Below are 18,153 nucleotides of genomic sequence, written 5' to 3' on the forward strand. Positions count from 1 at the left end.
GTAAATTAATGCTGGTCAGCAGTGGTTTAACAAACCTGCAGTATTAGAAGCTCCCAGAACAATCACTCCTATGTCAGATAGAAACCTTGAGTGAGGTTTGAATAAAAAAGTTACTGAGTTAGTGTTCTCTTGAAGTGAGAAAATGCAATTCCTTATTTATAGGAAGGAGCAAGTTGAAAATACACCTTTTCTACAGAGGAAAGTACCAGAGACTTCAAGGCATCTTATTTAAATGTAAAAACTACATTTATTAGTAGCAGGTGAGTGTAGGTAGCCAATTGCAAGACATCTTACTATATTCAATTTAGCTACTGGCCTCAAAACAGAAGAAATAAAATGTTACGTAAATGTCTGACCACAGTTAAGATATTTTTTTTGACTAAAATGATTCCTTCAGAATAGCAATTTATCATAAATTCATTGATCTGTGTTTAAGTGAATAACTGCAAACTTAGTTAATAGTGATAGATTCTATTTTAAGTTGCAAGAACAGAAAGACACTAGAGGATACATTGAAAGTAAGGAAAACAGAAAGAGCAGCCTAACTTGGGCTTATGGAAGAGGAGAAATTTGAATGATTTTCAGAATATAGCATATACAGTTCTATTTCTGTTGTTTGGTTATTTCATCAGCAACAGGGTTCGTTTTCTCCCTATGTGGCAGCTGTTCCACCATTGTAGTGAATCAGCTTTTCTCTGTTTTTGCTGCCTCTGCCATTACTGACTTTGTACTCTGTTTCTCTCTGTTTTCTGGCCTCTGCATTTCCATCACTTATGCTTACTGCCTTCTCTCCAAGGGTCTCTGTTTCCGCCTCCACTACCAATTTCTTACATATTTCTTACTTCCTTTTTTCTTCAGATGCCCTAAGAAGGCAGACTTGATTGGTTTAGTTTATCATGGTTGTTCCTGTTGGGTAGCTTGTCTTGGGCCACCACATGAGCAGCTGGTTGGCCTGGAGAGTAGCAACCCCAAGATCAAGCATCTACTCTGCTTAGTCAGTTCTGTCCAGAATGGCAGCTTCACTTTACCCAGCTTCACTTTACTATGAGCTTGGCAGCAAATTTGGGCACCAGTACAAGTGATTGATCTGATTTCATGAAAGTGCTGGAGGTTTGTGCAATATGTGAATACACTGGAAATCAGCCTTCTAGAAACAAAAAACCTCACTGGTTCAGCCTGGTTGGAGGAGTATTCCGACATACTCATCTGAATTAGTGAAATACCTGAAGTACAGAACATTTTGTACTATCTATTTATAGATTCAGTAACATCTTAAAATTGAAAGGGAGACTATAACTAAAGGAAAGATAAAAATATCTGATCGGAAATACCATATGATATCACTTATATGTGGAATCTAAAATATGATACTAATGAGCTTATTTAAGAAATAGAAACAGACTCACAGACATAGAAAACAAACTTATGGTTACCAAAGGGGAAAGGGGGTGGGGGAGGGATAAATTAGGAGTTTGGGATTAGCAGATATAAGCTACTATATATAAAATAAACAACAAGGTCCTACTGTATAGCACAGGGAACCATATTCAATATCCTATAATAAACCATAATGGAAAAGAATATGAAAAAGAATATATATATGCATATGTGTATGTGTGTTTTATGTATGTATATATATGTATGTATATATATATAGAACTGAATCACTTTGCTGTACATCAGAAACTAATACCACTTTGCAAATCAACTATACTTCAATAAAAATAAACAAATACATATGTATAAAATAGATAATAAGAACCTGCTGTATAAAAAATAAGTCTCATATTTAATAATGATACTTGTATATTAACATTTTAAAGCTATGAATTTTCCTCTAAATACAGCTTTAGGTATAATCCCATAAATTTTGATATTTTCATTGTAGTTAATTTCCAAACATGATATAAGTGCAGTTTTTATTTCTTCTTTGGTCTAAAGTTGAGACAGTTTTAAAATCATCAAGTAGTTGGGGTTGTTTTGGCCAAGTTCTTAGTTGCAGGCAATACCTTTCCTTTGCAGTTCACAAAAGATAATTATTAGACACCAGATGTTCTACTATAACTGCTGCAGAGAAACCACATTCCAAGACAAAACCTGCCTGAGGAGGCATGTGATCTTCACTTTACAAAGGTAGTCCATACATGACTTCAGCTTCAAGGGAATGGGAGAAATCCCTTTGGTCTTTGGCCTTCCAGCTCTTTTGTAGAGGAGGAAATACTACAGATGAGTTGAAGTTATATTGATTGAGCCAACCTGCAGCATCTGCTTTTGTTATTAATTCTGAGGAGTTTTTTTTCATCGTGGTCTGAAAATATCAATTTGAACTGAGTGGGTCTATTTATATGAGGATGTTTTTCAATAAATATATTGGAAATTTTTTTGGAGATTTGTGGCAATTTGAAAAAACTTACAAATCAAATAGCCTAGAGATATCGAAAAAGTAAGAAAAAGGGATGTCATCCATGTATAAAATATATGCAGATACTAGTCTATTTTATCATTTATTACCATAAAATATACACAAATCTACTATAAAAAGTTAAAATTTACCAAAATTTACACATGCAAACACAGGCCATATGGCACCATCTGCAGATGAGAGAAATGTAAACAAACAAAGATGCAGTATTAAGTCATAATTGCATAAAATTAACTGTAGTACATACTATACTACTATGATAATTTTGTAGCCACCTCCTGTAGCTGTTGCAGTGAGCTCAAGAGTTGTGAGTATCCACTTAAAATGCTGTGTGATGCTAATTGTCTCTGTGTGAGCAGTTTGTTTCTCCAGTAAATTGTGTGTCACAGTAAAAAGTGATCTCTTGTGGTTCTTGCATGTTTTTTACCTTGTTTAGTGCAATACCACAAACTTTGAAAAACACCATGGGACCCGTACAAAGTGCTGCTTGTGATGCTGGAAGTGCTCACAAGAAGCAGAGAAAAGTCGTGACATTACAAGAAAAAGTTGAATTGCTTGGTATGTATTATAGATTGAGGTCTGCAGCTGTGGTTGCCCGCCATTTCAAGATAAATGAGTTCAGGGTAAGACACATTGTAAAAAAAAGAAAAGGAAATTCATGAAGCCGTTAGTGCAGCTACGCCAGCGGACACAAAAACCTTGCACTTTTTGCAAAATACATTTTTAGCTCGTATTGAAAATGCAGCTTTTATGTGGGTGCAGGATTGCTATAAAAAAGGCATATCTGTAGACTCTAATATGATTTGAGAAAAAGTGGAGTCATTATATGCCAACTTAAAGCAAAAGGAATGTAAAGGATCTAAAACTGGAAAATTTAATACCAGCAAAGGCTAATTTGATAGTTACAGAGGTTTGGCTTAAAAAATGTCAAGTAACAGGAGAAGCAGCTTCTGTTGACCAAGAGGCAGCAGACAAGTTCCCAGATGCCATTATGAAAATCATTAAGGAGAGATGATATCTGCCTGAACAGGTTTTTAATGCAGATGAAAGTGCCTTATTCTGGGGGAAAAAAATTCCACCAAGAGCACTTATTAGTAAGGAAGAGGAGCGTGTGCCAGGATTTAAGGCAGGAAGAGATAGGCTAACTCTACTGTTTTGTGAAAACACAGTCAGGTTTATGACCAAGACTGCCCTTACCTATAAAGCTGCTGACCCCTGGACCTTAATGGGAAAAGATAAGCAAGAGCTGTCCGTCTTTTGGTTGTGCAACAAGAAGGCCTGGACAACCAGAACACTTTTTCTGGATTGATTCCAACAATGCTGTGTCCCTGAAGTCAGGAAATACCTTGCCAGTAAAGGACTGCCTTTTAAAGTTCTTTTGATATTGGAAAATGTCCTTGGCCACCCAGAACCCCATGAGTTCAGTACTGAAGACATCAAAGTGATCTACTTGCCCCCAAACACATCTCTAACTCAGCCTCTAGATTAGGGGGTCATAAGGACCTTTAAGGCTCATTATGCATGGTCCTCTATGGAAAGAATTGTCAATGCTATGGAAGAGAACCCAGATACAGAGAACATCATGAAAGTCTGAAGTGATTACACCATTGAAGGTGCCATCATAGTTATAGAAAAAGCTGTGAAAGCCATCAAGCCCAAAGCAATAAATTCCTGCTGGAGAAAACTGTCCAGATGTTCGCATGACCTCACAGGCTTTACAACAAAGACAGTCAAGGAAATCATAAAAGAGATTGTGGATATGGCAAAAAAAAAAAAAAGTCGGGGTGGGGTGAAGTGTTTCAAGATATGAACCTTGGAAAAATTCAAGAGCTGGTGGACAGCAAACTAGAGAAATGAACAGAAGACAACCTGATGGAGATGGGTGCTTCCAAACCAGTGCCAGATGATGAGGAAGAAGATGTAGAAGAAGCAGTGCCACAAAACAAATTGACATTAGACAATCTGGCAGAAGAGTTTTTATTATGCAAGACTGCTTTTGACTTCTTTTTTTTTTTTTTTTTTTTTTATGAAGTCAATAAGCACTAGGCCAATTCTTTTTTTTTTTTTTTTTTTTTTAAAGCCTGGCTGCTGTCTTCTGTTGCTGTGGGAGATTTTGTATTTATGTATGTATGTATGTATGTATGTATATATGGCTGTGTTGGGTCTTCGTTTCTGTGTGAGGGCTTTCTCTAGTTGTGGCAAGCGGGGGCCACTCTTCATCGCGGTGCGCGGGCCTCTCACTATCGCGGCCTCTCTTGTTGCGGAGCACAGGCTCCAGACGCGCAGGCTCAGTAATTGTGGCTCACAGGCCCAGTTGCTCCGCGGCATGTGGGATCTTCCCAGACCAGGGCTCGAACCCGTGTCCGCTGCATTGGCAGGCAGATTCTCAACCACTGCGCCACCAGGGAAGCCCTGCTTTTGACTTCTTTTACAACACAGACCCTTCTATGATATGGACACTGAAACAAAAGCAAATGGTGGAAAAAGGATTGGTGTTGTATAGAAACATTCTTTAGATGCATGAGAAAGCAAAAAAGTCAGATTACTGTGTGTTTCCATGAAGTTACACTGAATGCGCTTGCCTCTCCTGCCTCCTTTTCCACCTCTGCCACCCCTGAGACAGCAAGACAAAGCCCTCCTCTTCTTCCCCTCCTCAGCCTACTCAATGTGAAGATGACAAGGATGAAGACCTTTATGATGACTCACCTCCACTTAATGAATAGTAAAGAATCATTGTGCCATGCAGTTAATAAACTTATCTGTTGTGTATGTTTGTGTATCTTTGTGTGGAAATCTAGTAACTATGGCAAGAATTATATGAGATGTTTTTGTGTCATCATGATCATCATCACTGCCTAAATATTCATGTTGTAGAACACTGTGTGCAAGACTTGCATTGAAGTGGATAGCCTATCTTTCCATAGGCATAAGGTGAGTGATAGTTAATATAAAATAATGTGTTAGCTTTCTTACTGTTTTATAACTTTGCTGTCAAAAAAAATTACAGTACCATACAGTATTCCTCTCTTTTGTAACTGAAGAAACCGCATATCAGACTATCATCACAAGTAAGTGGTTTTTTTAAAAAATTGAAGTATAGTTGATTTACAATATTAGTTTCCGGCGTATAACATAGTGGTTTGATGTTTTTGTAGATTATACTCCATTTAAAGTTGTTACAGGGACTTCCCAGGCGGTCCAGTGGTTAAGATTCTGTGCTTCCAATGCAAGGGACATTGGTTGGATCTGTGGTCGGGGAACTAGGATCCCACATGCTGCGTGGTGTGGCCAGAAAATAAATAATTAAATAAAGTTATTACAGAATAATGGCTTTATTTCCCTCTACTGTACAATATATCCCTGTTGCTTATTTATTTTTTACATAGTAGTTTGTATCACTTAATCCCCTACCCGTATCTTGTTCCTCCCCCCTTCCCTGTCCCCACTGGTAACCACTAGTTTGTTCCTATATCTGTTATCTGTGAATCTGTTTTGTTATATTCATTCGTTTTATTTTTTAGATTCCACATACAAGTGATAACAGAGTATTTATCTTTCTGTGACTTATTTTACTAAGCATAATACCCTCTAGGTCCATGAACGTTGTTGCAAATGGCAGAATATCATTCTTTTTCTAATGGCTGAGTAGTAGTCCATTTTTTATATACACCACATCTTCTTTATCCATTCATCTGTTGGTGGACACTTAGGTTGCTTCCATATCTTGGCTATCATAAATAATGCTGTTATGAACATTGGAGTGCATGTATCTTTTTGAATTAGTTTTTTCGTTTTCTTTGGATATATTTCCAGGAGTGGAATTACTGGGTCATATGGTAGTTCTATTTTTAGTTTCTTGAGGAAATGCCTTACTGTTTTCCATAGTGACTGTAACAATTTACATTCCCACCAAAAGTATACTAGGGCTCCCTTTTTTCCACTTCCTTTCCAACACTTGTTATTTGCAGACTTTGATGAGAGCAATTCTGACTAGGTTTGAGGTGATATTCATTGTGGTTTTGATTTGCATTTCTCTGATGATTAGCAATGTTGAGCATCTTTTCATGTCCCTGTTGGCCATATGTATATCTTCTTTGGAAAAATGTCTATTCAGATCCTCTGCCCATTTTTTAATCTTTTTTTTTTTATATTGAGTTGTATGAGCTGTTTATGTATTTTGGATATTAACCCCTTATTGGTTGCATCATTTGCAAATATTTTCTTCCAGTCAGTAGGTTGTCTTTTCGTTTTGTCGATGGTGTCCTTTGCTGTGCAAAAGTTTTTAAGTTTGTTTATTTTTGCTTTTGTTTCTTTTGCCTTAGGAGACAGATCTAAAAAAAATATTGCTACGATTTATGTCAAAGAGTGTTCTGCCTATGTTCTTTTTTAGGACTTGTATGGTTTCAGGTCTTATGTTTAGGTCTTTAAAAAAGTAAGTGTGTGTGTGGTTTTTTTTTTTTTTTTTTTTTAAATGTAGCAGTGTTTCCAGTACTGTATTATGAATATGATTGTAAACTGTATGCCATAAAAATTTTATGATGATTCATTCATTAGTGTATAGGCTAGGCTACTGTGAAGCAATTGTATCAGTTACACTAGGCTACCATAAAATAATCATATTGCTGCTTCCTCATTATCAATGCATGATTATTATATCTGTAAATAAATGTGAATTTCTCTTTAACATTATCTTTTCATTTTTCATGTCTAGTGTTAGTAATACATATAGCATCTATAGTGTTTTGTATTATATAAGACAATATTGATGTAGGTACTGACAGATGACTCGTCTTGTAAACAGATGTAAACTTACAGTATCAATAAATACAATACATACTGTAAATGTATTTTCTCTTCCTTATGATTTTCTTAATAACATTTTCTTTTCTCTAGCTCACTTTATTGTAAGAATGCAGTATATAATACATGTACCATGCAAAATATGTGTTAATTGGCTGTTTATGTTATCAGTAAGGTTTCCAGTCAACAGTAGGCTATGAGGAGTTTAGTTTTGGGGAAGTCAAAAGTTATATGTGAATTTTCAACTGCCTGGGGTGACAGTGCCCGTAACCCTTGCATTGTTCAAGGGTCAATTGTATTTAGCTTTTCTTCAAAAAATTATAAAAATTATAGTCTATTTGGTATCTACACTTACCACGTATGTTTGTATTTATTTCTTTGTTTAAGTGAAAATAATGCTTATCTCCAGCTTTTTCATACCAAAACTTTCCTATGAGTTCTTTATTGTAATGCAGCAGCTTAGTTAGATTATAGTTTAATAATATTTTTTAGAAAGGTTTCATTGGTTATTATATTTCCTGAATTCTTGCATATATGGACATAGTTTATTTTGCACGTATATATGAATGGAAGCTTGGCTTTTTAGGATCTCATTGTTTCATTCAAGCACCACAGACTTTGCATCATTGCCTTTTGGTATCTAATGTTGCTGAAGAAGAATATGAGGTCAGTCTTACTTTCCTTTAGGATGACATTTTTCCTGTGCATAGATACTTGTATGATTCTTTCTTCATCCTTGAAGTTCAACAGTATAGCCAGAATTTGTTTCATTAATGACCATATTCTATTATTTTTTTAAACATGTTGATCCCTTTCATTCTGCATGTTCTAGCTTTCCTTTCACATGGAAAATTTTTCTTCTACTATATATTTGAGCATTTATTTTTTGTTTCATGTCCTGTTATCTTCTTTAGAAAACTCAGTTACCATATGTTGACTCTTTATTGTTTTCTATATGGTTACTCATTTAATAATAACGTTCAAATCTGTATCCTCATCTATTATTTCTTATCCTCCATTACTATCCCCTTCTCTTTACATTTGTTTTTTTCAGATCCCAAGACAGCATAGGACACATTTTCCCCTAAAAGTTTATCAGATTTTCTGGAGGAATTCTTCAGTTGTATATTCTGCTTTTATCTTTTCATGTTATAACCCTTTTCTTAATTATAAAAATTATTTTTGCATGGGTCATATACAATTATTTTTTTTATCTTTGAATTGAGGCAATTCTATGTAGAACTGCTCTTTGCCCAGTATAGTAAAAGTAATAATTCTCCTGCCTTTTTCTTTATGTTTTCATCTTATAATCTTTATGCAATCATTCAATTATGTTCCAGGCAGGGAGCAGTGATATTAGGCAGCAAGAAATCAGCCAACCCACTTCAGGTATGCTGTCTCCAAATATATAATCACATAGTTATTGCATCTTCCATCACTGGGGTCTGTCTAGTTTGGCATAACGGGGAGAGGATTCTAACAATCTCAGATTTCTCATGTCCATCTCGCTTCAGAGTGCAGGACAGTGTGAGGTCTTGCGGCTCACAAGCCCTTTGTTTAGGAAGGTCTGGTCTTACTTATTTCTGTACAGTCATCTTTGTTCTGGTAGAGCTAGTTTCATCATCTCCTCACCTTCCTCCCTGATTAGGAAACCAGATAGGGGGAAATAAAAATGACATGGCTGACAGACAAAATCATACATATGAATGGCTCCATATATATCAAGTACAGAAAGAAACAAAACCAATATATGTTGTTAGAAGGGCTCCCTTGGAAAAGGACAATAGGGGCTTCTGTAGTGATGATAATATTCTTTCTTGAGATGATGCTAGTTACATGGGTGTGTTCATTTAATTCATTTTGTGTGTGTAGTATACTTCAATAAGAAGGTTTTGTTTTTAATATGCTGAAAGGTCATTCTTCAAATGCTTCACTGTAGGCTGGTGTGAAAGTGAGTGCTTACTACCCCTGCTGTGTTTATCCACACCCTCAATCTAGCTATATCCAGTGTAAGCATTGTTGAGAGGGCTCACCATATTTTCCCCTCCCTCCCTACACCTGTATCCTTCTTGAGATAAGACTAGATGTATGTCAAATTTCTGCATCCTCCTTCAGTTTTTTATCCCAATTTTACTGTATTTGACAAACATTCTTCAGAGTCTATTCAATGGGATTTTGGCTGCACTGATTTCATTATAGATATTTCCTTCTTCATGTTTGGCCCTGTTTGTTATTTCTGGGTATCAGAGGGGAAAAAATAGATTTATGCATTTTATGTTCCTCTCATGTTTCCTGGAACTTTAATCTTTCCTCTTTTTAAAATGATGAATATTGGCACAATTTTGACCCTAAACCTAAAAATAGACGTCCTGCTTAGGATCAGCTCATTTTTTTTAATTGAAAAGTCAATCACTATTCCTTCTGAAGAATCCTTTAAATATATATATCTAATGCACATGGTTTCTGAGGCTATTAGGTGTGTTCTGAGAAGAACTTTGTTTAAGAATTCCTTGTTAGTTCTCTAATGCCTCTTTGTAACTGCATCTTGCCCTGGTGGAGCAGTACATAGAACTGTTTCTTTGTGTAAAACATGCCACTAATTACTGTAGTCTTATGTATTTTAATGATCGTTGTGCTTTGTATTCAAACTCTGAGGTATACTTGTTGTGAAGGTTGAGTCAAAATGAAGTAGAGGTATAGCAATTTCCGATGACCAAAGCAAAGAAGAAAACTCAAGGATGAGAAAATCTGTCTTTGAAGCTCATAGTCTGTTTGGGTTGTGATTGATTTTTTTTGTGCTCTATTGATACTATTTTAACAATGTCTGATATTTATAATTAATCAATAATATTAGACACAACTTAAAATATTCATATCAACAATTGTAAGATAGATGATAAAACATCTCACTACTCTCATACTTATTTCCCCAAATATTCCATTTCCCTGATTGAGGAATAATATCAAGTCCTTTAAAAAATAAAAATGAGTGCAGACTTTAATTTCCACTTAAGGTGCAGTAAGCACACTCCTCTTTGCCTTACCTGTGATTATCAGAATAACTGAGGCAGGAGAACAGATAAGTGACCTGGAAGATAGAATAGTGGAAATAACTGCCGCAGAGCAGAATAAAAAAAAAAAAAGAATGAAAAGAATTGAGGATAGCCTCAGAGACTTTTGAGACAACATTAAATGCACCAACATTCAAATTATAGCGGTCGCAGAAGAAGAAGAGAAAAAGAAGAGTCTGAGAAAATATTTGAAGAGATTATAGTCAAAAACTTCCCTAACCTGGGAAAGGAAATAGTCAATCAAGTCCAGGAAGCACAGAGAGTACCATACAGGATAAATCCAAGGAGAGACATGACAAGACACATATTAAACTATCAAAAATTAAATACAAAGAAAAAATATTAAAAGCAGCAAGGGAAAAGCAACAAATAACATACAACGGAATCCCCATAAGGTTAACAGCCGATCTTTCAGCAGAAACTCTGCAAGCCAGAAGGGAGTGGCAGGACATATTTAAAGTGATGAAAGGGAAAAACCTACAACCAAGATTACTCTACCCAGCAAGGATCTCATTCAGATTCGACGGAGAAAGTAAAACCTTTACAGACAAGCAAAAGTTAAGAGAATTCAGCACCACCAAACCAGCTTTACAACAAATGCTAAAGGAACTTCTCTAGGCAGGAAACACAAGACAAGGAGAAGACCTACAAAAACAAACCAAAAACAATTTTAAAAAAATCATAATAAGAATGTACATATTGATCATTACCTTACATGTAAATGGATTAAATGCTCCAACCAAAGGATACAGACTGGCTGAATGGTTACAAAAACAAGACCCATATATATGCTATCTACAAGAGACCCATTTCAGACCTAGGGACACATACAGACTGAAAGTGAGGGGATGGAAAAAGATATTCCATGCAAATGGAAATCGAAAGCTGGAGTAGCAATACTCATATCAGACAAAATAGACGTTAAAATAAAGACTATTACAAGAGACAAAGAAGGACACTACATAATGATCAAGGGATCAATCCAAGAAGAAGACATAACAATTGTAAATATTTATGCAGCCTACATAGGAGCACCTCAACACATAAGGCAAATGCTAACAGTCATAAAAGGGGAAATCAACAGTAACAATAATAGTAGGGGACTTTAACACCCCACTTTCACCAATGGACAGATCATCCAAAATGAAAATAAATAAACACAAACTTTAAATGACACATTAGACCAGGTGGAATTAATTGATACTTATAGGCCATTCCATCCAACAACAACACAATGCGCTTTCTTCTCAAGTACACATGGACCATTCTGCAGGATAGATCATATATTGGATCAATTTACCAACCAAGCCTTGGTAAATTTAAGAAAATTGAAATCGTATCAAGTATCTTTTCCAACCACAATGCAATGAGACTACATGTCAATCACAGGAAAAAAACTGTAAATTGTACAAACACATGGAGGCTAAACAATACGCTTCTAAATAACCAAGAGATCACTGAAGAAATCAAAGAGGAAATCAAAAAATACCTAGAAACAAATGACAATGAAAACACAATGACCCAAGACCTATGGGATGCAGCAAAAGCAGTTCTAAGAGGGAAGTTTATAACAATACAGTTCTACCTCAAGAAACAAGAAACATCTCAAATAAACAACCTAACCTTACACCTAAAGCAATAGAGAAAGAAGAACAAAACAAAACAAAAACAAAAAACAAAAAAACCAAACCATAGTTAGCAGAAGGAAAGAAATTATAAAGATCAGATCAGATATAAATGAAAAAGAAATGAAGGAAACAATAGCAAAGATCAATAAAACTAAATGCTGGTTCCTTGAGAGGATAAACAAAATTGATAAACCATTAGCCAGACTCATCAAGAAAAAAAGGGAGAAGACTCAAGTCAACAGAATTAGAAATGAAAAAGAAGTAACAACTGACACTACAGAAATACAAAGGATCCTGAGAGATTACTACAAGCAACTCTATGCCAATAAAATGGATAACCTGGAAGAGATGGACAAATTCTTAGGAAAGCGCAAGCTTCCGAGACTGAACCAGGAAGAAATAGAAAATATAAATAGACCAATCACAAGCACTGAAAGTAAACTGTGATTAAAAATCTTCCAACAAACAAAAGCCCAGGACCAGGGGGCTTCACAGGCGAATTCTATCATTTAGAGAAGAGCTAACACCTAACCTCAAACTCTTCCAAAATATAGCAGAGGGAGGAACACTCCCAAACTCATTCTACGTGGCCACCATCACCCTGATACCAAAACCAGACAAAGATGTCACAAAAAAAGAAAACTACAGGCCATCTATCACTGATGAACATAGATGCAAAAATCCTCAACAAAACACTAGCAAGCAGAATCCAACAGCACATTAAAAGGATCATACAGCATGATCAAGTGGGGTTTATCCCAGGAATGCAAGGATTCTTCAATATATGAAAATCAATCAATGTGATACACCATATTAACAAATTGAAGGATAAAAACCATATGATAATCTCAATAGATGCAGAAAAAGCTTTTGACAAAATTCAACACACATTTATGATAAAAACTCTCCAGAAAGTGGGCATAGAGCGAACCTACCTCAACATAATAAAGGCCATATATGACAAACTTACAGCCAACATCATTCTCAATGGTGAAAAACTGAAACCATTTCCTCTAAGATCAGGACCAAGACAAGGGGGCCCACTCTCACCACTATTATTCAACATAGTTTTGGAAGTTTTAGCCATGGCAATCAAAGAAGAAAAAGAAATAAAAGGAATCCAAATCAGTAAAGAAGAAGTAAAATTGTCACTGTTTGCAAATGACATGATACTATATATAGAGAATCCTAAAGATGCTACCAGAAAACTACTTAGAGCTAATCAATGAATTCGGTAAAGTAGCAGGATACAAAATTAATGCACAGAAATCTCTTGCATTCCTATACACTAACAGCGAAAAATCTGCATGAAAAATTAAGGCAACAATCCCTTTTACCATTACAACAAAAAGTAAAAAATACCTAGGAATAAACCTACCCAATGAGACCAAAGACCTGTATGCAGAAAACTATAAGACACTAATGGAAGAAATCAAAAATGATACAAACAGATGGAGAGATCCACCATGTTCCTGGATTGGAAGAGTCAACATTATGAAAATGACTATACTACCCAAAGCAATCTACAGATTCAATGGAATCCCTATCAAACTACCAACACATTTTTCACAGAACTAGAACAATAAATTTCACAATTTGTATGGAATCAAAAAAGACCCCGAATAGCCAAAGCAATATTGAGAAAGAAAAACGGAGCTGGACGAACCAGGCTTCCTGACTTCAGACTACTACAAAGCTACAGTAATCAAGACAGTATGGTACTGGCACAAAAACAGAAATAGAGATCAATGGAACAGGATAGAAAGCCCAGGGATAAACCCACGCACATATGGTCACCTTATCTTTGACAAAGGAGGCAAGAATATACAATGGAGAAAGGACAGCCCCTGCAATAAGTGGTGCTGGGAAAACTGGACAGCTACATGTTAAAGAATGAAATTAGAACACTCCCTAACACCATACACAAAAGTAAACTCAAAATGGGTTAAAGACCTAAATGTAAGACCAGCCACTATAAAACTCTTAGAGGAAAACAGGCAGAACACTCTATGACATAAATCACAGCAAGATCCTTTTTGACACACCTCCTAGAGAAATGGAAATAAAAACAAAATTAAAAAATGGGGCCTAGTGAAACTTAAAAGTTTTGCACAGCAAAGGAAACTATAAACAAGATGAAAAGACAACCCTCAGAATGGGAGAAAATATTTGCAAAGGAAGCAACTGACAAAGGATTAATCGCCAAAATATACAAGCAGCTCATGCAGCTCAATATCAAAAAAAAACACCCAACCCAATCCAAAAATGGGCAGAAGACCTGAATAGACATTTCTCCAAAGAAGATATACAGATTGCCAAGAAACACATGAAAGGATGCTCAACATCACTAATCATTAGAGAAATGCAACTCAAAACTACAATGAGGTATCACCTCACACCAGTCAGAATGGCCATCACCAAAAGAATCTACAAACAATAAATGCTGGAGAGGGTGTGGAGAAAAGGGAACCCTCTTGCACTGTTGGTGGGAACGTAAATTGATACAGCCACTATGGAGAACAGTATGGACGTCCCTTAAAATACTAAAAATAGAACTACCATATGACCCAGCAATCCCACTACTGGGCATATACCCTGAGAAAACCATAACTCAAAAAGAGTCATGTACCACAATGTTCATTGCAGCACTATTTGCAATAGCCAGGACATGGAAGCAACCTAAGTGTCCATCATCGGATGAATGGATAAAGAAGATGTGACACATATATACAGTGGAATATTACTCAGCCATAAAAAGGAATGAAATTGAGTTATTTGTAGTGAGGTGGATGGAACTAGAGTCTGTCCCACAGAGTGAAGTAAGTCAGAAAGAGAAAAACAAATACGGTATGCTAACACATATACATGGAATCTAAAAAAAAAAAAAAGGATATGAAGAACTTAGGGGCAGGACAGGAATAAAGATGCAGACGTAGAGAACGGACTTGAGGACATGGGGGGTGGGAAGAGGAAGCTAGGACGAAGTGAGAGAGTAGCATTGACATATATACACTACTATATGTAAAACAGGTAGCTAGTGGGAAGCAGCCACATAGCACAGGGAGATCAGCTCAGTGCTTTGTGACCACCTAGATGGGTGAGATAGGGAGGTTGGGAGGAAGATGCAAGAGGGAGGAGATATGGGGATATATGTATATGTATAGCTGATTCACCTTGTTATACAGCAGAAACTAACACACCATTGTAAAGCAATTTTACTCCAATAAAGATGTAAAAAAAAATGAGATCCAATAAAATATGTATACACATTAAATAAATGAATAAATATTTTAATAATTAAAAAATTATTAAAAAATCAATTTAATCCACCATGTTAATAGACTAAAGCATAAAAACCGTATGATCGTATCAATAGATGTAGAAAATGCACTTGACAATATTCAACATCCATTCTTTATTTAAAAAAACAAAAGAAAACTCAACAAACTGGGAATACAAGATCCTTAAGTTGATGAAGGGCAAAAAAAAAAAACTTACTGCTAACATCATTCCTGATGGTGAAGGACCAAATACTTTTCCCTAAGATTGGGAAAAAGGCAAGAATATCTGTTCTCAGCATTTCTATTTAACATCATAAGTTCTGGCCAGTTTAATAAGACAAGAGACAGAAATAAGAAGAATGCAAGTTGGAAAGGAGAAAACAAAACTTTCTCTATTCAGAAACAATATGATTGTCTATGTAGAAAATCCAAAGGAGTGTATAAAAAGGCTGCTAGAACTAATTAGTCAGTTTAGCTGCAGGATACACAGTTGACATATAAAAATCAAGCACATTGCTGTATACTAGCCATTAGCAATTGAAAGATGAAATTCAAAAAGTAGCACCATTTACATAGTTCCCCCCAAATAAAATACTTTTGTTTAAATCTAACAAGATATCTGCAGAATCTATATGTCGAAAACTAGAAACATTGATTAAATAAATCAAAGGAGACCTAAATAAATGAAGAGATACTATTCATGGATTTGGACACTCAGTATAATTAAGGTGTCAATTCTCCAAAATTGATCTATAGTTTTAATGAATTCTAACCCAAATCTCAGCAGAATTTTTTTGTAGATATAGACAAGCTTGTTTTAACATTTATATGAAAAGGCAAAACAACTTTGAAAAAGAAAAAACAAGTTGAAAGACTCATCTTACTTGATTTTAAGACTCAAAAAGTACAGTAATCAAAACAGTGACATTTGCAAAAGGATAACCGCATAAATCAGTGGAATAGAACAGACTAAGTCCAGAAATAAACCCACACAAATTGGTCAATTGATTTTTGACAAAGAAGAAAGGCAGTTCTCTGGAGAAAATATAATCTTAGATGTTAGAACTACTGGACATCCATGTGCAAAAATAAATGATCCTGACCTCTACTATACTCCTTGTACAAAAATTAACTCAAAATTTACTGTAGACCTAAATGTAAAATGTAAAACTATACAATTACTAGAAGAAAACATAGGAGAGAAATCTTCATGACCTTGGATTAGGCAAAGAGTTTTTAGATACGACATCAAATACAATACAATTTAAAAATGGACCTTCATCAAAATTTTTTTAAAAACACTTTTTTTAACATCTTTATTTAAGTATAATTGCTTTACACTGTTGTGTTAGTTTCTGCTGTATAACAAGGTGAATCAGCTATACATATACATATATCCCCATATCTCCTCCCTCTTGCATCTTCCTCCCAACCTCCCTATCTCACCCATCTAGGTGGTCACAAAGCACTGAGCTGATCTCCCTGTGCTATGTGGCTGCTTCCCACTAGCTACCTGTTTTACATATAGTAGTGTATATATGTCAATGCTACTCTCTCACTTCGTCCTAGCTTCCTCTTCCCACCCCCCATGTCCTCAAGTCCGTTCTCTACGTCTGCATCTTTATTCCTGTCCTGCCCCTAAGTTCTTCATATCCTTTTTTTTTTTTTTAGATTCCATGTATATGTGTTAGCATACCGTATTTGTTTTTCTCTTTCTGACTTACTTCACTCTGTGGGACAGACTCTAGTTCCATCCACCTCACTACAAATAACTCAATTTCATTCCTTTTTATGGCTGAGTAATATTCCACTGTATATATGTGTCACATCTTCTTTATCCATTCATCCGATGATGGACACTTAGGTTGCTTCCATGTCCTGGCTATTGCAAATAGTGCTGCAATGAACATTGTGGTACATGACTCTTTTTGAGTTATGGTTTTCTCAGGGTATATGCCCAGTAGTGGGATTGCTGGGTCATATGGTAGTTCTATTTTTAGTATTTTAAGGGACGTCCATACTGTTCTCCATAGTGGCTGTATCAATTTACGTTCCCACCAACAGTGCAAGAGGGTTCCCTTTTCTCCACACCCTCTCCAGCATTTATTGTTTGTAGATTCTTTTGGTGATGGCCATTCTGACTGGTGTGAGGTGATACCTCATTGTAGTTTTGAGTTGCATTTCTCTAATGATTAGTGATGTTGAGCATCCTTTCATGTGTTTCTTGGCAATCTGTATATCTTCTTTGGAGAAATGTCTATTCAGGTCTTCTGCCCATTTTTGGATTGGGTTGGGTGTTTTTTTTTGATATTGAGCTGCATGAGCTGCTTGTATATTTTGGCGATTAATCCTTTGTCAGTTGCTTCCTTTGCAAATATTTTCTCCCATTCTGAGGGTTGTCTTTTCATCTTGTTTATGGTTTCCTTTGCTGTGCAAAACTTTTAAGTTTCATTAGGTCACATTTTTTTAGTTTTGTTTTCATTTCCATTTCTCTAGGAGGTGTGTCAAAAAGGATCTTGCTGTGATTTATGTCATAGAGTGTTCTGCCTATGTTTTCCTCTAAGAGTTTTGTAGTGTCTGGCTTTACATTTAGGTCTTTAATCCATTTAGAGTTTATTTTTGTGTATGGTGTTAGGGAGTGTTCTAATTTCATTCTTTTACATGTAGCTGTCCAGTTTTCCCAGCATCACTTATTGCAGGGGCTGTCTTTTCTCCATTGTATATTCTTGCCTCCTTTGTCAAAGGTAAGGTGACCATATGTGCGTGGGTTTATCTCTGGGCTTTCTATCCTGTTCCATTGATCTCTATTTCTGTTTTTGTGCCAGTACCATACTGTTTTGATTACTGTAGCTTTGTAGTATAGTGTGAAGTCAGGACTGATTCCTCCAGTTCTGTTTTTCTTTCTCAAGATTGCTTTAGCTATTAGTGGTCTTTTGTGTTTCCATACAAAT

The sequence above is a fragment of the Eschrichtius robustus genome, chromosome 2 (genome assembly GCF_028021215.1).
Source record: "Eschrichtius robustus isolate mEscRob2 chromosome 2, mEscRob2.pri, whole genome shotgun sequence".
Classification (NCBI taxonomy): domain Eukaryota; kingdom Metazoa; phylum Chordata; class Mammalia; order Artiodactyla; family Eschrichtiidae; genus Eschrichtius; species Eschrichtius robustus.